Source organism: Callorhinchus milii, unplaced genomic scaffold (genome assembly GCF_018977255.1).
Source record: "Callorhinchus milii isolate IMCB2004 unplaced genomic scaffold, IMCB_Cmil_1.0 Scaffold3, whole genome shotgun sequence".
Taxonomy (NCBI): domain Eukaryota; kingdom Metazoa; phylum Chordata; class Chondrichthyes; order Chimaeriformes; family Callorhinchidae; genus Callorhinchus; species Callorhinchus milii.
In genome coordinates this window covers 80,502,021-80,521,990 of record NW_024704744.1, presented here as the reverse complement: position 1 = coordinate 80,521,990, position 19,970 = coordinate 80,502,021, and positions in this window count along the sequence as shown.

The window sequence follows — 19,970 nt, the reverse complement described above, 5'->3', positions numbered from 1 at the left end:
GCGCTTTATCACGTCTCAGGCAAATTTCTTAATCCACACGCATTTGTTTAGCAGTACCGTGACAACAGTATAAATACAAGTTGTCGTTTACCTAGCGGTAAATGGAACCCGCTTGTTAGTCGATTGGCGGATGGCTAATTTAGTCACTCAATCCGTGACTGTTTATGAGACACTGCTGTGCGCAAATGGCTGCCGCGTTTCATCCAGAATATAGTCAATTCATTTTACAGTATATGCTGTGAAGCATTTTGAGCCATGTCAACGATATAAGGCGCTATAACAAATGCAACGATTGTTATTATAATTGATAGTTTGTCACATCATGAAAACCTTTGTGTCTGTTTGTTAAACAGGCCACCCACCCCATCCTCTTTTGACTCCCAGCCTCACAACCCCAGGGCAGGTGCTCAGTCAGCAGTCCGTGTGATGTGGAAGGCTCTGTATAAATATGTATTTTTTTGTAACACAGTGATTTAAATCTTCAGGGAATGCGTAATTCTAATGCAAGAAAAAAAAATGCGTTTGCTTGCGTTAAATTCCATTAAAACAAATGTTTGGAACTGGTATTGGTTGTACTGTATTGCATTTTTCATTTTAAGAACACAGCTGTGTTCTAGTGGTTTGTGGAGATGAAATAGGGTTGTTTGATGTCAGCCAAAAGATATTACCAATTTTATGATGTAGGTCTTGAAGGCAATATGTATCACAGCTCGCTCACTTTGAAATGCCTCATGAGGTCTTTAACAATGAATTGAATAGGCAGACGGGTCCTTGATTTAATGTTTTGTCTACAGGATGACACCTCTTATATTGCAGTGCTTTCCTAGTGCTGCACTGGATTGTCCACCCAGACCATGGGTTCAAGAACTCCATTTGGGGCTTGACATCTAAACCTTCTGAAACAAAGGCAAGCGTGCTAGCATTTGAGCCAGGCTGCTATATACCTTATAAAAGTGATTGGCTTCTGTCACCACTTCCAAATCATTAATGTACAATGTACATTAAGGCTAGGGCATGGCCCCTAGCACAGAACCTTGAGACTAGTTGCATCTTCCCAATGTCGATCCAGCTCCATGTACGGTAAACCTCATATAACTTGTAGCAGTTGGGACCATATATTTCATATGACTTATGCAAAGTATGTCAAACTTGCATAGAGTATAAACTTTTGACCAGGATTTGGGCAGATGTATGACTTATGCAATTAACAACTGATACAGATCAAACTTATTTGAGTTTTACTGTACAATTAGCTCTCCATGATACAGTCAGGAAGTCTAAGTGTACTAACTGTAAAGGGATTTGGGAGTGGACTCTGCACACCCATTTACTGCTGAGTACTCTAAGCTGAGTTGTGTTTTGGAGCCGATTGAGTGGAACTGCTACTACAGAGCTGCTACGAAGGAGCTTCTGCACTAGCCCAGGGCTGCTCATGCCGTTGAAAATTGTCCGTTCACATTGTCAACATCGGGGGCAGTGCACAGTTCTTCACAAAGTTCCGCAGTTGTTCGCAAAGTTCCACAATGTGACTTTATTTTCTGGCCGAGACTGCGCAAGGTCTTTTAGGACAGCAATGCAAAAAATGCATTGCTAACCTGCACAGACATGTCAAGCTGTGGGCTCATCCACGGGTAGAAAGTGGTGAGAACTTGTGCTGCTGGAGAGCAGCGTGAGACAACATTTAACCTTGTCTCCTCCAGAGACGAGGAAAAACTCCAGCTATGAATGTGCAAGTCTTTGTTACAGGCCCAGGGTAGGGCTGTCTTTCTGAAGTCCAACATAAACAACATAGGTTTGGTAAAATTATATTTGAAACCCAGGTCTGTTTGCAAAGAGCTCCTGCCAGGAAAGCTATGCTATCGGCCCTCTGTTGACTGGGATCGGGATGTTAGAGGGTCCTAATCTGAGGAGTTTGATCTGCCCTCACAACGAGGAGCAGAGAAACTGGAATATAATACCAATACTCCTTGCATTTGATATGGCGCCTTAGTAAGTCATTGAGACGTCTCTCTCACACCACCTCCACTTCATCTCCACAAACAGTTTATCCTCTAGTCCCCGTACCATCTCGTGCGGCGTTCCTCAGGTCTCTGTCCTTGGTCCCCTCCTCTTCAATATCCATATGCTCCCTCTTGGTGACATCATCCACAGACTTCCACATGTATGCGGATGACACCCAACTGTATCTCTCTGCCTCCACCCTTGACTCCAGGACCACTGCTGTCCTGACAGAATATCCGTCAGACATTAAGTCCTGGATGAGAGCTAACTTTCTTCAGTTGAAGGTCAACAAGACCAAGGCTCTTCTGATTGGCTCCTGTCAGCGCCTCCACACCTCAGGTACTGACAGCATCAACAACAATAAAATTACATTTGTAGAGCGCCTTTCACGTCGAGAGGACGTCCCAAAGTGCTGAACAGTCAGATGTCGGGGCCCGAGCATGGGGGCTGGGTGGTGTAGGGGTGAGGGAAGGCAGAGAGGTAGGAGGGAGACCAAAGGCATGGTCGAAGAGGAGACCGGCCTTGAAGGATGCAAGGGAGGAAGCGAGGCGAAGGGACCGTGGGATGCATTTCCAGAGTGTGGGGGCAGAGAGCCTGAAAGCCCGGCCACTGATGGAAGGGTGAGTCGGGCGGGAGACATGGAGCAGGCCAGAGCCTGAAAAGCAGAGGGAGCGGGCAGGTTGGTAGGGAGTCAGCAGATCAAAGAGGTAGGAGGGGGCAAGGCCATGGATGGCCTTAAAGGTGAGGATGAGGATCTTGAACTCGATCCTCTGGGGGATGGGGAGCCAGTGGAGTCGGGCCAGGGTGGGAGTGATGGGGTCACGGAGCCTGGTGCGTGAGAGTACACAAGTACGGTTCCATGGTTGCACACTCCACCTTTCTAATCCAGTCCGGAACCTTGGCATCTTGCTTAACCCTCAACTATCCTTTCTACCCCACATCTGTGCCATGATCTGCTCTACCTTCCCCCACCTCCGCAACATTGCCCAGCTCCGCCACTGTTTCACACCGCACGCCGCCGAAACCCTCATACACACTTTCATTATATTGAGGCTCGACTATGCAAACTCATTGCTTGTCGGCCTCCCCAACTCTTCCCTCCACAGGCTGCAGATCATCCAGAACTCTGCAGCCCATATCCTCTCCTGCACCAGCTCCATGACCCTATCACCCCCGTTCTCACCTGACTCCACAGAGGATACATCATGGTCCCCATGCTTCCCCCTACCTCTGCAACCTCCTAACCCCCTAGCATCCTGCTCGCTCCCTCTGCTCAGTCAGCTCTGGCCTGCTTCACATCCCCCGCTTCGCTCGCCCCATTATTGGTGGGCGGGCCTTCTGCCACTCTGCTCCCACCTTCTGGAACTCCATCCCGCAGTCCCTACGCCTTGCCCCCTTATTTGCCACCTTCAAGACCCATCTCAACACCCTTGTCTTCGACCATGCTTTCGATCGCCCTACTTCTCCCCTCCACCCTCCCCGATCCCGACCCCCAGCTCGGGTCCAAAACTCTGTCTGTCTAGCGCCTTGGGATGTCCTCCCGACATGAAAGATGGTATACAAATGTAATTTTGTTGTTGTTTGTTGTTGTTTACTATTGAGCAGAGAAGCCAGCACTAATTTGAATTGGGACACACCTTGGTGAATTGCCCACAGCACTATGAAAAGCATTACATAATGGCAGCTATATGATCTTGTCAGTATTCAATAACAAAATCGAATCACTGAAATCTTTGGTTCTATTATCCTGTGAGCAAAAAGACCTAATTTTTTCTAGACACAAACACATCAGGAGATTTTCACCTTATAGGAACGTAAAATGGTTTCATTCATACACTGAGATGTGTGGGGGAAGGGTCACATTATAAATTAATCATGCTAAGTCGACATTCAGCACAAAATGTTTCCAATGTTCCTGAGCAATTAATCAGGTCAGTCACTCAGCTCCATATGTTATAACACAGTAAAGCCTAGGAGTCATGTGCACCAACTACCCGTAACATATTAAATTCAGTCTTGTGGTTCTGAATGTTTGACCAAATAATCTGAGAACCACAGATATTAAATGTTGCATTTTTTTTTCTTCCGATGAATCTGCCTGAATAACTATGCCAACATTAAAAATGCAAAGCATAAAATCGTGGCCAATGGTTTCCAAATACACTGAGCCGTTTTAAGTACACCCATCAGCTTTCCCCTCTGACAAAATACTGTTTTACTGATCAGGAACACATTGAAGTGATGTGAGCCATTGTGGTCTGGCCATTGCTACAATAGTGTTTACAAATGTCAGGTTTACGTCAGGAACTGATTGCCTTCTTTCACTTTGATCTGTGTAATTTAGAGCACATTGGGCTGCGTGACTCAATTCTAATCTAATCGTATTACACAGAACACAGTATCTCTTGCCAAATACATGGAGCTAATAGGAATATACGAACAGAAAATGATCAATCAAGATTGGTTGTGAACCCTGATTTCTGATGTTTGCTTGTCTTCACCTTCGGTGCGAGCCTACAAGTAAGTCTTGGTCAGGTCACCTGGAACAGGAAGGTACAAGAGCCACACATCACAGGCATAAATCAGTAATCCAACAACAGAAGTTGGGAGGAAATTTATTTCCTCATTTTTTTGCCTACAGAATACAGTCAGTGCATTTTAAGATATAATCTGTGAAGCGCTTTGAGACATCCTGCCTATGTGAAAGTGCAACGGTATATTAATGTGACATTCCCGCTACATGAAAGGTACCTTATCAAATGCAACAATTATTATTATTTTACTTTTTTTAATTCCTATTTGTACGTGAGACAAATGTGATTGCAAGAGAAATTCAACTTAGTTTAAGTCATTGCACTATATTTTACAATAAATATCAAGTTATAATGATAATAAATACCATTGAAAACATTTAAAAAATATATCACTGCTACCAATATGTTTTTAACTGCCAGCAAACATCATGAATTTTACGAATTTTAGTTTCAAACTTCAGGACTCCAGCTAGCTGAAAATCTAACTTAACTAGTGTCAATCATTTCCCAATTCTGCACCACACCAAATGGCTTTTTAAAAATGCTTTTATCTTTTTCTCCATACAGTTGAAATTTGTGTTCATGAATCCTCCTGCAGCCAGGAGGATGTGTGAAGGTGTTCTGTGAGGCTAACTTATTTATAGTCACCACCAATGCCATTCTTGGGCAGCAAGACACTTCCTGTAGTGAGAAAGTGTTGCATTTTTTCATGACAACTTTCAGTTCAGATGTTAAATGCTGCAAAGCATCTCGGAGCGCTTGACAATGGCGGAGCTTGCTGCCAAGCTGGGGATAAAGGGGAAGTGACCATAGGTCAAAGAAGAAGGTTTTCAGATATGATGTGAAGATGGACAAGGAGGAAGCAAGGCAAAGGAATGTAGCGTGGAGCCCTGTAGCATATTAGTTCGAGCACTCACCTCGCAAGCAAGAGGAACCGGGTTTGATTCCTGGGCAGGGTGAAACTTTAGGCAAGTTACCTTATTCCACATGCCTTTGTTTAACTAGCAGTAAGTAGGAACTCAGTTGTTAGTCGATTGGCAGATTGCTTTCTGGGGGTAATAATCCCTCCACAAAAAAATTTGGTCACTCAATCCACAACTGTTTGTGGGACACTGCTGTACACAACTGACTGCCGGGTTTTGTCCACAAATTCACAGTCAATTCTCTTTACGATATATTCTGTGAAGTGCTTTGAGATGTCTCAACGATGTGATAAGGCACTATATCAAATGCAAGGATTATTATCATTGAGGCAGAGTTCCAGAGTTTAGGATGAGGTGGCTGAAAGTATGCCGATGGGAAGCGGAGGGAATGAAGGATGTCCAGAAGACTGAGGTTCACTGGCTGAGCGAAGGGAGCAGGTAGAGGAATGAGGTTTGAGCAGGTCTAAAAGACAAATTCATAGTATAAAAGTGGCATTACCACTCTATTGCAGCCGGGCACTATAGCAGAATTGTAGCAAGAGGTCAGTTGTCCTTCTTCATGCAATGGTACGTGGATCAGAGGCACTTAAAGGGGAAGGGAAAAAGAAGGCAAGTAATAAATTGGGGTGGGGGAGGGAATAAATAAGAAAAAACTAACAACACTCTGAGGACTCTGGCTGTTAACTATTCCACTCAAATTACATGAGCTATCAGTATGCTCAAAGGTGGTCATTCTAATTTCTCAAAACTATCCCGCAAGAATTTATTTAGAGCAATTTATAATTTTAAAGTAAAGGTTTCATACGTTGAAAAGCACGCAGATGCCTGTGTTTGCCCCATAGAACAGATGAACTGAATGTAACCTGTGTTCTTTATCATGTTGTTTTGGTACAGGCCCTGATCTGTTGTCATGTTGCTATGGATATAGTATCCATGGAGAGGGAATGTTTACATGCTGTTTTACATGCTTAAAGCTTTGAGGAAGTAAAATGCCACCAACTAAATTCCTGATATATGAAACTGATAAATAAGTCAGGAACCGATTTTATCCTTTCATTCCCTTTATTTAATAGCAAGTATTTTGGGGCTGTATTGCTAAATTTTAATTAAGTTATGCTAAACGGAGCATAAACTCTTCCTATGAGTTCATGCCAAATGCTATGCAAGGCCATGCCAGGAAAGAAAACGGTTAACAAGGAGTCACAGTAAAGCGTCTTACAACTTTTTGCAGTTTTGAGTCAATTGAAGTCAATTGGAAGGGAAAATATCCTTGCTTTTGCATTTTTTAATTATTCTTCAAGTTTAACTTGTAATAATGCATTTAGTTGCAAATGTGAAAAATAACTAAAGGTTGTTTGATGGCACAGCATGTTGGCAGATCAACCCTTTGTATCACATAGTGGCAGGATTGTGGCTTCATGTTTAGGATTCACATGCAGTGAGTTCCTGATCTCGAGCTTTGGACATTGGTTAGGTAGGATGGCAGGCAGTGGTTAGACCACTCGCTTTGCAAGCGAGAGACCTGAGTTCAATTCCAGTCAGGGCGAAACATTGGGCAAGTTTCCTTACTCCACACAGAGCCTAATAATAATCCCTTCAAAAACAATAATAAATTGGTCATTTTCAATCTACGACTGTTTGTGGGACATTGCTGTGCGCAATTGGCTGCCGCGTTCGCCCACAAATATACGGTCAATTCACTTTACAGTGTGTTCTGTGAAGCGCTTTGGGACGTCCTCCCGACGTGAAAAGCGCTATATCAAATGCAAGGATTATTATTATTATATAAATGCAAGTTGTTTTTGAGTTACAGCACGGGATAGGTTGCCTTCAGGCACTGGAGGAATGGAGCATGAGGGCAAAACTCCCCCCCCCCCCAACGAGAATCAGTGGAGCACAGAACAAAAGGAAACAAGAACAACAACAGCAACTTGCACTTATGTAGCACCCTCGTGCAGGGTAGCGTCTCAGAGCTCTTGAAGCAAGAGAAAGCTTCTGATTAACTCTAACTTGCACCATTTTGTCATTGTTGTAGGATAGCTGAGCCATTTAGGTCACTCGCCTAACCTAGATATGATTTCTCGGTCTGTGCTGAGTTAGCAGATCTGAGCGGGGGCAACGGTTAACCGTATTTGGCTTCACTGCAGAGGAACAAGCAGCCAGAGTTTGATTTAAAATATATATTTATTTAAAAATATAATATTTAGTACAAGAGAAATCCCAAACAAACACAACATCTTCTGTTACAATTTTTCCCTTCCTCCCGATACAAAAAAAAAACCATTCCGTTGTTTATGGTACATTTCCTCACCGCACATAAGTTCCTGCTGCTGTTCCAATTATCCCTGCTGGTGTGGCGGATTGGATCAGGTTTAGATGTGATGTTGTTACTATTAAGTCGTAGTGCATCGCCAGTGTGGAACCATGCCTCGGCAAGATTTCTATCCTCTTCTTCAAGAGAAGAGGATAGAAATTGACAAAGGAGGTCATGAAGTAAACATTGATTCACTCAAATGCAATCTATCTCTGGCATTTCCACGTCTAGGTGGGATGCATGGAAATCTCAGTTTGGTTTGGATACTCTTAAGTATGGTGATGAATTTTCACAAAATGATACAAAAAGAGTGATTCACTTTACCGTCTGTAGGACTTTGCTCTGTGCAAATTGCCTGCTACCTGCTACCTTGACCCCCTCCCCACCCAGCTGCTGGTCACTCAACTCCCCCTCCCCCCCCCCCCCCCGCTGGCCAACACGGTCAACCAGTCTCTCTCCTCAGGCTCTGTTTCACTCCCTCTGAAAACCGCTGTCATCACCCCACTCCTCAAGAAACCCATCTTCGATCCCTCTAATCTCTCTCACTACCGTCCCATCTCCAACCTACCTTTCTTGCCAAAGTCCTGGAACACATTGTTGCAGGTCAACTTTAGTCACACCTCTCCCTCCACTCCCTCCTCGAGCCCCTGCAGTCTGGTGTTCGCTTTGCCCACAGCACAGAGACAGCGCTTTTCAAAGTCACAAACGACTTTCTACCTGTGACCAGGGCTCCCTCTGCCTCCTCGTCCTCCTGGATCTCTCTGCCACGTTCGAGACAGTCGACCACACCATCCTCCTCCACCGCCTCTCCTCCCTCATCTACCTTAGTGGGACCTCACTTGCATGGTTCTAGTCCCACTTAACCAACTGCCTCCATTTCATCTCGGCAAATGGTTTCTCCTCCCGCCCCCACCCGGTCACCTATGTGTTACCCCAGGGCTCCATCTTGGTCCTCTTCTTTTCCTTATCTTTATGCTCTTTCTGGGTGATGTCATCCACAGACATGGGGTAAACTTCCACATGTATGCGGATGACAATCAAATCTACTTTGCCACCTCCAGTACCAACACCCGGTCCACCGATATTCTATCAGTTTGTCTGGCAGATATCAGGGCCTGGATGAGTGCAAACTTCCTGCAGCTGAATGTGGACAAGACGGAAGCCATACTCCTTGGCTACATCAGCGTCTTCACCTCTGCGGATCTAAACTCTTCAACCTCCCTGGCCTCTCCCTCAGACTCACCGAATCAATACATAACCTAGGCGTACGGTTCGACCCCTAACCGTCCTTCCTCCCCCACATCCGGTTGCTGACCAGGACCGCTTTCTTCCACCTCTACCACATTGTCCGCCTCCGACCGTACCTTACCTTAAATGCAGCTAAAAACCCACGTGTATGCGTTTGTCACCTCCTGCTTGGATTACTCCAACGCACTCCTTGCTGGTCTTCCCAACTCCACCATTCACAAGATCCAGATCATTCAAAACTCTGCTGCCTACATACTGACCCAGACCAAACTCTGTAGCCACATCTTACCAGTTGTGGCCAGGCTCCACTGGCTCCCCATCACTGAACAGATCGACTTCAGGATCCTCACTCTTGTGTTCAAATCCATTCAATCCTTGGCACCTCCCTACCTCTCTGGCCTCCTCACTCCCCAATCCACCACCCAGAGCTTCCATTTGACTGACAATGGCCTCCTACTCGTCCCTCGCACCATCTGCCCCATCATTGGAGGTCATGCTTTCAGCCACTCCGCCCCAAAACTCTGGAACACTCTCCCTCAATCCCTCCTCCTTGCCCCCTCTCTCCCCTCTTTCAAGTTCCGCCTGAAAAATTTCCTCTTTGACTGTTCTTACTGCCACGTCCCCCCCGGCTCAAAGTCAGGCTCTGAGACTCTACACTGCGTGGAGGGCGCTATATAAGTGAAAGTTGTTAGTAAGTGTAAGTGCCTGTTTTGTTCACCTACAAAATACAATCGCTGCACTTCACAGAAAAAAGTCTTGCAAAGTGCTTTGAGGTATTTTGTTGTGATAAGGCTCTTTATCAAATGCAAGTATGATAACTTTTATTGTTATAATATTCTGTAGGATAACGCACCAGTGCAGTTCTGGGAAGTCATGTAACTTCAGATGAACTTTGAACCAATGTCCCCTCTGGTGGATGTTAAAGGTCCAATTTTATAATTTAAAAAGAGGAGGGAAATCTCCCAAGGTGCTGCCCAACAATCCTCCAGATAAATTGGTCCTTCACCTCATGCCTGTTTGAGAACTTTGCTGTGCCAATGTGGCTGCCACATTCGCCAACAAAAGCAGTCGCCACACTCAACAATATTTACTCTAAAGGTTTTAAGATGTTTCAATATGATAAGACGCTAATAAAAATCAGGATCTTTCCTTTTATTCAAACAAAAAGTAGATTGTTACTTTAGGCAACTGAGATTGTGCTGACAGTGAGGAGAAATAATGAAATACTACAATCACATAGTGGTTTTACAACCACAGTGATTTTAAGAACATAAATTTCATAGCACGTTGAAACATCTCAAAGTATTTTGAGGTGCTCAATGTCAAACGTAGTGACTGTTTGTAGGCATTCATGATAGGCTTTTTCACCAACAAAGTCCCACAAACAGCCTTGCAGTGAGAGACCAATTAATCCAAAAATAATTGGTCACAACTGTTTGTGGGACACTGTTATGTGCAATTGGCTGCTGTGTTTCACCCACAAACTATACAGTCAATCAACTGTATTCTGTGAATATTCTGTGAAGCACTTTGAGACATCTCAACAACTTGATAAGGTGCTATATCAAATGTAAGGATTATTATTATTAAAATCTGGAAGATTTCTGGCCAGTATACCGGGGAGAGGGGGGAAATCTTTCTCTTTACAAAGAGTGCCATCAACAATTAGACAGGGCCTCAGTTTAATATGATATTTGAAGGACGTCACCACCCTTCCGCTCTCCCCTCATCCCTGGAACGCACGTATTAAATACTGATAAGGTAATATGATATGCACAAGTGTTATTTTGGAAGAGTTGATCATTTTCCATTTGAATAGGAAACAGGGCTGTATAAGTGGTAGCCAGCTGGTGACATACAACATTGTCAGCACACTGCGGCTATGTTCCAGGAGTAGCTAGCTCAGGCAATAAACATTGCTGCTGCCCTGAGAGCATCTCAAAGCTATTTTGCAACCACAGCAACAAGTTCCTGAAAGGGAAATGCCCCGTCAATTTGAAGGTTTAGTCAAGCAAAAGTTGTGGAGTTAAATAAAGCTCCATGTTGGGACTCAAGCTCACAGTTCTAGGGTGACGTTTTAAGACAGTACTGGGGGAGAGCTTGTCAGGGGCGCCATTCTTTGAATGAGACATGAAATTAAGGAGTCCACTACTGTATTGGTTAGAGCACTGATCTTGCAAGCGAGAGACCCGGGTTTGATTCTCGGGCAGGGCGAAACCTTAGGCAAGTTTTCTTACTCCACACACTGCTACTTACCTAGACTAACCCAGTTGTTAGTCGATTGGCAGGGTAGTAAACGCTTTATGGGGGTAATAATCCTCAAACAAAATTAGGCCACTTAATCTACAACTGTTTGTGGGACACTGCTATGCGTAATTGGCTGCCACGTTTCGCCCACAAAATATACAGTCAATCCACTTTACAGTATATTTTGTGAAGTGCCTGGAAACATTTTGATGATGTGATAAAGTGTTATATCAAATGCAAGGATTATTATTATTAATTAAGATTTTGTCTGGCTGTTGTGTTGCACTTTGAAGATCATGTGACACAATTCTTAAAAGAGAAGGCCGTTTATCTCAGTGTCTGGATACATTGGTGTTTCATCTTGTTGTTTGTAGGACTTTGCTGTGGGCAAACTGCCTGCCACATTTGGTTCCAAAAAGAGTCCCATTATAATAAGCCTTGCATTTGATATGTGCCTTATTATGCCATTCGAGGCATCTCAAAGCGCTTCACAGAATATATTGAAGATTGGATTGACTGAATACTTTTCGGCATCACTTTGAGGTGTTTTGACATGATAATATTTGAAAAGAAAAAGGAGTGTCTCTTGGCATTATGGCCAAAAATTCCCCAAATAAAACTGGTCTCTCACTCACGGCTGTTTGAGGGATACTATTGTGTGCAAATGAGCTGAACCAAATACAAGAATTATTATTATATATTATTATTATAATAAGGTGCAATAAAATGCAACTATTTTTATGTTGTAATCACTGATCAAGTTGCAAAAGCCACCAGCTTCCCCCCAAGGGAACACTATATTGTTCGTCTCTTCCGGGAACAGTTGCTGTTGTTCAGTGTTGTGTGTTTCACACAGCGTCCCTGAGGAAAATTCATCAGTGCTGTCCTTTTTTATTTCAGTACAAGCAGTCTATCAAACAAGAAACCTTCTTTCAATATTAACTTGATCATTGAATTATACGAGAGACTCAGCATGACTTCATGAAAGGGAGTTTGTGCATGGCAAATCTATTGGAGTTCTTTGAAGAACTAAAAGAACGTGTAGACAAGGGAAAGTCTGTGGACATTATAAAAGTTTAGATTTTACCAAAGCCCTTTGACACAGTGCCCCACAGAGACCGGTCTGCTGGTTTGGGAAGCACGAAATAGAGGAAGATGTTGTGACGGATTGGAAAATTGCCTGGATCATAGGAAGCAAAGGCATTTGTTCAATAAGCTTCATCAGCACAGCTGGAAATAAGGAGTGGAGTTCCCCAGTAATCAGTGCTAGAAACAATACTGTTTATGCTGTGATGAATGATTTGGAGGTTGGGGCAGTAACCAAGCTACAATGATCATTGTATTTGATATACAACAACAATTCACATTTTTATAGCGCCCTACACACAGTGTAGCATCTCAGAACCTACAAAGCTGACAATGTCAAAACATCTCAAAGTGCTTCACAGGGAATTGCTGTCACTGTTCATTTGTAGGCCAACTCAGCAGCCGATCTGTGTACTTTAAGCTACCACAAACAGCTGTGAGATAAATGGTCATTCATCTGTTTAAATCAACACTCACGAAATTAGGAACAGAAAGTCCGATCTTCCACACACCACTCCATACGATGCACTACACTACTCCCCCATTCCCAACTTCGCACATTCCCAGCATATCCCTAAAACTTTTACTCCCAATTACCCATCATCGATCTCTGAAAACCCGTCAACCAATTTCTCATCTTATTTCTCAGCTATTACTGAATAAGCAGAAAAGGGTTTCTTATCAGTTTTTCACATGGAATGTGCCAAGGCCAATATCCAGTCATTTGTAATCACAAACCATCTTGGGAGGACTTTCAAAGCCCGGAACCCACAAAGGTAATGGAACAAAATATCATCCATCAACAACAGTAACTTGCACTTATATAGCACTCTCCACTCAGGATAGCCTCTCAGCGCGCTTAACAGTCAGCAGAGCCTGACTCCGAGCCGGGGGGAGGGTGGAGGTGACCTTAAGCATGGTCAAACAGGAAAGTTTTCAGGCGGGACTTGAAAGAGGGGAAAAAGGGGCAGGGAGGAGGGATTGAGTTTCAGAGTCTTGGGGCGTAGTGGCTGAAAGAACAACCGCCGATGGCGGGACGGAGAGTGTGAGGGACGAGCAAGAGGCCGGTGCCGGTCGAGCAGAGTTGCCAGGTGGTGTATTCGGGAATGAGGAGGTTGGAGGGGTTGGGAGGTGCCATGGAGTGAATGGATTTGAACACAAGAGTGAGGATCTTGAAGTCGATCCATTCGGTGATGGGGAGCCAGTGGAGCCTGGCCAGAAGTGGTGAGATGTGGATACGGAGTTTGGTCCAGGTCAGTATGTGGGCAGCAGAGTTTTGAGTGAGCTGGGTCTTATGAATGGTGGAGTTGGGGAGACCGGCGAGAAGTGCGTTGGAGTAATCCAAGCATGAGTTGACAAACGCATGCACGAGGGTTTTGGCTGCATTTGGGGTAAGGTATGGTTGGAGGCGGGCTATGTGGTGGAGGTGGAGGAAAGCAGTCCTGGTCAGCGACCGGATGTGGGGGAGGAAGGACGGTTAGGGGTCGAACCGTATGCCTAGGTTGTGCATTGGTTCAGTGAGTCTGAGGGAGAGCCCAGGGAGGTTGAGGAGTTTAGATCCTTGTGAGTGAAGATGTTGATGGGAGACAAGGAGTATGGCTTCCGTCTTGTCCATGCTCAGCTGCAGGAAGTTTACATTCATCCAGGCCTTGATGTCTACCAGACAAGCATATGGATCAGTGGACCTGGAGTTGGTACTGGAGGAGGCAAAGTAAATTTGTTTGTCATCCGCATACATGTGGAAGTTTACCCTATGTCTGCGGATGACATCGCCCAGAGGGAGCATATAGATAAGGAAAAGAAGAGGGCCAAGGATGGAGCCCTGGGATAACCCACGTGTGACTGGGCAGGGGAGGGAGGAGAAACCATTTGCTGAGATGAAATGGAGGCGGTTGCTTAAGTAAGGCTCAAACCATGCGAGTGCAGTCCCACTAAGGTAAATGAGGGAGGAGAAGCGGTGGAAGAGGATGGCGTGGTCGACCGTGTCGAACGCAGCAGAGAGATCCAGGAGGAAGAGGAGGCAAAGGGAGCCCTGGTCACAGATAGAGAGGATATCATTTGTGACTTTGACAAGCGCCTTCTCTGTGCTATGGGCAGGGCGAAAACCAGACTGCAGGGGCTCGAGGAGGGAGAGGTGTGACCGAAACATGCTTGCGTGCGTGCGTGCGTACGTACGTACGTACATACATACATACATACATACATTGAGGAAACAAATATTGCGATGAGGGAGATCTAAGGGTGCAGTCTGGTGTGGTTTGTGCTTTGAAAGTATGGGTTTCAGATAAAACAAACAAAATAACCTCTGTGATTATACATATTTTAAGGTTGAAAATGGATACCCAAATAATATAGTTGTAACTCTCGGAACATTAGTTTCGGTAAGAGCGTTTGTTTCCAATGATTGAGTCTTCTATCAGGCTTGCATTTTTTAAAAATTGCAGTGCTGCTGAGAAAATATTAAACATTTGTGAATAAATATTAAATAATCATTAGAGTGAATGTAACTGTCGTCAAAAGCTACTTTGACTTAGTAAACCTTCCTGAGAAGCAGAAAGATTTACTCAGTGAATGTTGACTGAGACAGTCGACAGATACATTATGTTTGTGGTCAGATTGGAAGGTTTCTCACAAATCCTATAACTGGACCAGTGGGTGAAGGCTATATTTTGAGGGTGTAATTTACTTGCATTTTCAGAATGCCCATCAACCGAGTTTTGAAGTTGTTAGCTACTTTTGACCAGTAAAATAGACGAGGCATATTTCAGATATGGAATGGAAAACAATGGAAAACAAAAGAATTGCAGGGATAAAAATAGACAATATTCCATTCTTAACTAGGCATTGATGTTCATGCACGGAGTACATTCCATGACAGAATCTGCACCCAGTGGGAGATGAATAACAATGGGTATTACCACTTGTGTGGGGAAAATACAAATAATCATATTTAGCACAAATATTTTAAGCTTCAAAGTAGCATGTGAGATTTATTTAATTTTATTTTACATTCAAACCTTCCTGAGAAGTGAAAAGGTTTACTGAGTGACCGTTCACTAAAACAGTCGACAGATACATTATGTTTGTGGTCAGATTGGAAAGTTTCTCACAAATCCGGCGACTGAAACAGTGGGTGAAGGCTATATTTTAAGGGTATAATTTACTTGCATTTTCATCGTGCATGTCAACCATGCTGTGAAGTTTTTAGGGCCATGGAAATCACAGCCGATTAAAACCAGGCTTTAGAATAGACAAAATATATTGGTGGAAAAGGATTTGTAGGTAGGGGAACAGTGCTGCAAGGAATCCAGAACTGACTATTGTCTACACAATTCACAAATACTATACAGGAGCATACTTTTAATATTGTTATGAAATATAACAACCACAACAACTTGCACTTATATAGCAACCTCCATGCAGGGTAGCGTCTCAGAGCGCTTAACAGTGAGGGAGCCTGACTCCGAGCCGGGGGGAGTGGCTACGTGGCCGTAAGCACAGTCAAAGAGGAAAGTTTTCAGGCGGGACTTGAGAGAGGGGAGAGAGGGGGCAAGGCGGAGGGTTTGAGGGAGAGTGTTCCAGAGTTTTGCAGTATGTAGAGTGACTGAAAGTGCGACCTCCGATGGTGGGGCAGAGGGTGTGAGGGACGAGCAGGAGGTCGGTGCCAGTCGAGCGGAGGCACCGGGTGGTGGATTGGGGAGTGAGGAGTGAGGAGAGGTGCCAGGGATTGAAATGACTGAATTGAATAATCCTTGCATTTCATTCAGACACTTTTCATGTCGAGAGGACATCTCACAAAGCACTTCACAGGATATACTACAAAGTTTAGTGACTGTATTTTTGCAAGTGAACATGGCAACCAATTTACGCACAATAACATCCCACAAACAGCTATTGCAAATAGACGGACCATACATTTTGTCATTCTTGAAGACACATAAAACATCATATATTTAAATTGGCTCAGTCTGTGTCACACTTATCCATCATAAAATATCACTCCAAAAATGTTTCTGAGTTGACAGCTCTGGTAAAAGAAAATCTGGCCAAAGCCCTGAAAAGGTACTGTCAAATTCTTTCTTCCAGGTAATTCCTGTAGTCACAGAGTATATTGTAAAGTGTATTTTGTGGGCAAAACACAGCAGCCAATTGCAAACACAACAGTGTCCCACAAACAGTCATAGATTGGGTGACCAAACTTTGTTTTGAGGGATTATTACCCCTAGAAAGCAATCCACGAACCAGCAAACAACTGGGATCCTATTCACTGCTAGGTACATAGAGGCATGTGGAGTAAGAAAACTTGACTAAGGTTTTGTTCTGCCCAGGAATCCAACCCTCTCGTTTCCATGGTGAACCTGCTAAACACTATGCTATGGGACTCCACAATTCCTGTAGTTTATATAGTTATTATTATAGTTTATAGAAGAATGTCGACTTTCATAGAATTTCAGAACAGACAATCCATTATTTGAAACCACAGGGAGTTTGAACACACAGGTACATTGGCAGGCATTGGACTGATTTGCTGGCAAGGCTGAAATAGCTATTGCTTTTCACGAGATGTGTATACGCAGATGATATTGCTGCCTGTATTTTGAATGCAAGTGGTCGGCCAAGTAGCTGGTAAAGGTTTCTTGGCAAACAACATCAGCTAAAGCTGAACCGCTTCCTGAAATTGGTGATGCATTATACCTTTTGCACGACAGACATGACTTAAAGGGAACCAAAATAGACAGGCAAGCCTAGGGTGGCCAGGGGAACCATGAGAAACAAACTACTGTATATAAGGTTAAGAGAGGTTTTAACCGTGCTAATACAGTACTATGGGCAGTGTTTTTGATCAGTGTACTGGAAGTTGGAAGCCAGAACGGAGGCTAAAATTGGGAGGATCAAATTAAAATGCCTATTTATTTATATACGTGCGTGACGACAAATCACTCTTACAAAAACAGGATTTGCATATATGTCAGTTACATTCAAGCAGTCAATTCTGCCTCGAGGCTTATGGAAAGAGATAGGGAAATGGGAAGCCTTGCAAACAACCTATTTTCTCACATGTGTAGTCCTATAGCTCGGTGGTAAAGCACTCGCCTCCCAAGCAAGATACCTGGGTTCGATTCCCGTAGGACAAATCGTTGGACAAATTTTCTTACTTAACTCGCCTCTATTTACCTAGCAGTAAGTAGAAACTGGTTGTTAGTCGATTGGTGGATCGCTTTTCCAGGGATAATAATTCCTTCAAAAAAAATTGGTCACTCAATCAACGACTGTTTGTGGGATACTGCTGTGCGTAATGGCTGCCGAGTTTTGCTCACAAAATATACAGTCAATTCACTTTGCAGTATATTCTGTGAAGCGCTTTGAGACGTCTCAAAGACGTGATAAAGTGCTATATCAAATGCAAGGATTATTATTATTAAGAGAACTCCAGTTGTTAAATCCAGATTTCCAACATAAGAAGAGGCCATTCAGCCAATGAAGCCTCCGCAGGTGCAAGTTCACCCTTGGAGAAAAATACTTTTAATTCTTAATTCCTTTCTCCTTCCCTGTGACGTTCTAGATTGTTCCTCTTTAAAATATTGATTTAAAATATTGAGTCTAGATGTACCTATGAAAAATTGCAAACAACTTACATTTTTTAAAGTAAAATTCAAGGAATACAAACAAGTAATGTGATTGGTTCATTACCTACAGTCACAGGTCTGAAAATTCACAAATCCGAAAGGAATACAAGAAGAATATTAGATTATTCTGGCAGGTGGGTAAATTTGTAACAAGGTGTTTTGTTAATGAATGAGTAAAAGGGGAAGTTCGAATGAAAACATTTAAAGAGGATTCGATAAACAACAACAACAAAATTACATTTATATAGCAGCTTTCACACCAGGAGGATTTCCCAAGGTACTAAATATTACCCCCGGAAAGCGATCTGCCAACCGACTAACAACCGGGTTCATACTTACTGCTTGATAAACAGAGTTGTGTGGAGTAAGGAAATTTGCCTAAGGTTTCGTCCTGCCCGGGAATTGCACCTTGCATTGCGAGGCGAGTGGTCTAATTAATATGCTACAAGACTCCACCGTCCCGTAGTGCCTTGTGTTAGGGTAGCTAACCTAGCACAGGCTATGGATCAAAGCTAGATTTTCTTGGTCCACGTGGCTTAAAGGCGCAGAGTGTCAGTTTGTAGAACAAGGTTGCCAGAGGTCTTGTACCAATTCATCCTCCCAATCTTTCTAGGAATCTGCATTTACACTTCACTTAATGCACACGGTTACCCAATGTCACTGTTGTAGTGGCTGATAGGAGGTGTGAGAATGATTTAGGTTGACCACCTCAATAATTTTATTCTCTCTCCCTACTTTGCAGGTCACCTCACCTCTCCAGTTGACATCGGCATCTCACCAGATGGGTAATGAAAGTAGAGGCTGTTCAGCATGGCTCGATGGGAGTTTATGGTCTGAATTTCCCACAAGGTGAATATCCATTACAAGCCATGTCAGCAACATAAGAATTAGAAGGAGTTTATTTGGCCTGTTAAGTCGACCCTAATAATAATAATCCTTGCATTTGATATAACACCTTATCAAGTTGTCAAGATGTCTCAAAGTACTTCACAGGATACACTGTAAAGGCTAGTGACTATGTATTTTATGGGCGAAACGTGGAAAGTATGTAAAAATAAACAAATGTATTTAAATTTAAAAATTAAGAAATGATTAATGCGGAAATAACTGCATTCCACCAGTACTTTATCGTTCCCAACCCATTTCATTATGTTCTGATGGGAATGTGCTGAGTGGAGGTTAATAGCTTTGTCGCAGTGAGGGACTGATTGGAGAGACAGTCATTTCTGGCTGGTACTGGGCACCTCTTAAGTGTCAGTTTGCCATAGGTCTTGCAGTAATTCATCCACTTGCCCTTCCCTTTCTAGAAATCTGCGTTGACACAGAAAGAACACAGGCCAGGGAAGAAAATATACCTAAAAGTAACTCTTAATCAAATGACTGGCGAGAGAGAGAGTTCTGACCTAGTATGCCGGAGTGCAGTACGCCAATTCTATACTAGGCTACACTGCATTACTCTGTTATCGCTGTAACTCATGAAGCTTTTGAAAAAGAAGCTATTATAACAACATGAATTTATTTACTTAGCAACGTAGTCTGGTTTACGTGATGTCGTCTTAGCAACCGTGACATATTATGTCATCATAGACCCACATAACTTCAAAGCAGGACTGGAACAACTTGTTTCAGAGTTGTTGAAACGCTCCTCTTTATACAACCATTTATAGAGGATCTTCAGATTATGTGAAACAAAAAACTTTGAGAGCATCTAATTACATCAAATTGATATCCTGCCTGAATTTCATTAACACTGACATCAGCACAAATGTGATTTGGGGCAAGTGAAGATGCAGATAACTATTGATGAATGTTTCACTTCATTGACAGTCTGAGGAAACATATCTCATAGTTTTTTGGGTTTGTTTTTTTTTGGGGGGGGAGCGGGGGAGGCTGGTTCACTTCAGACCACAATAACATTCTTTATTTCCTCGAGGGAATTTCAATTTCACTTAATCCGTTGCAAACTGCCAGGCTGCAGCACGCATGTTAT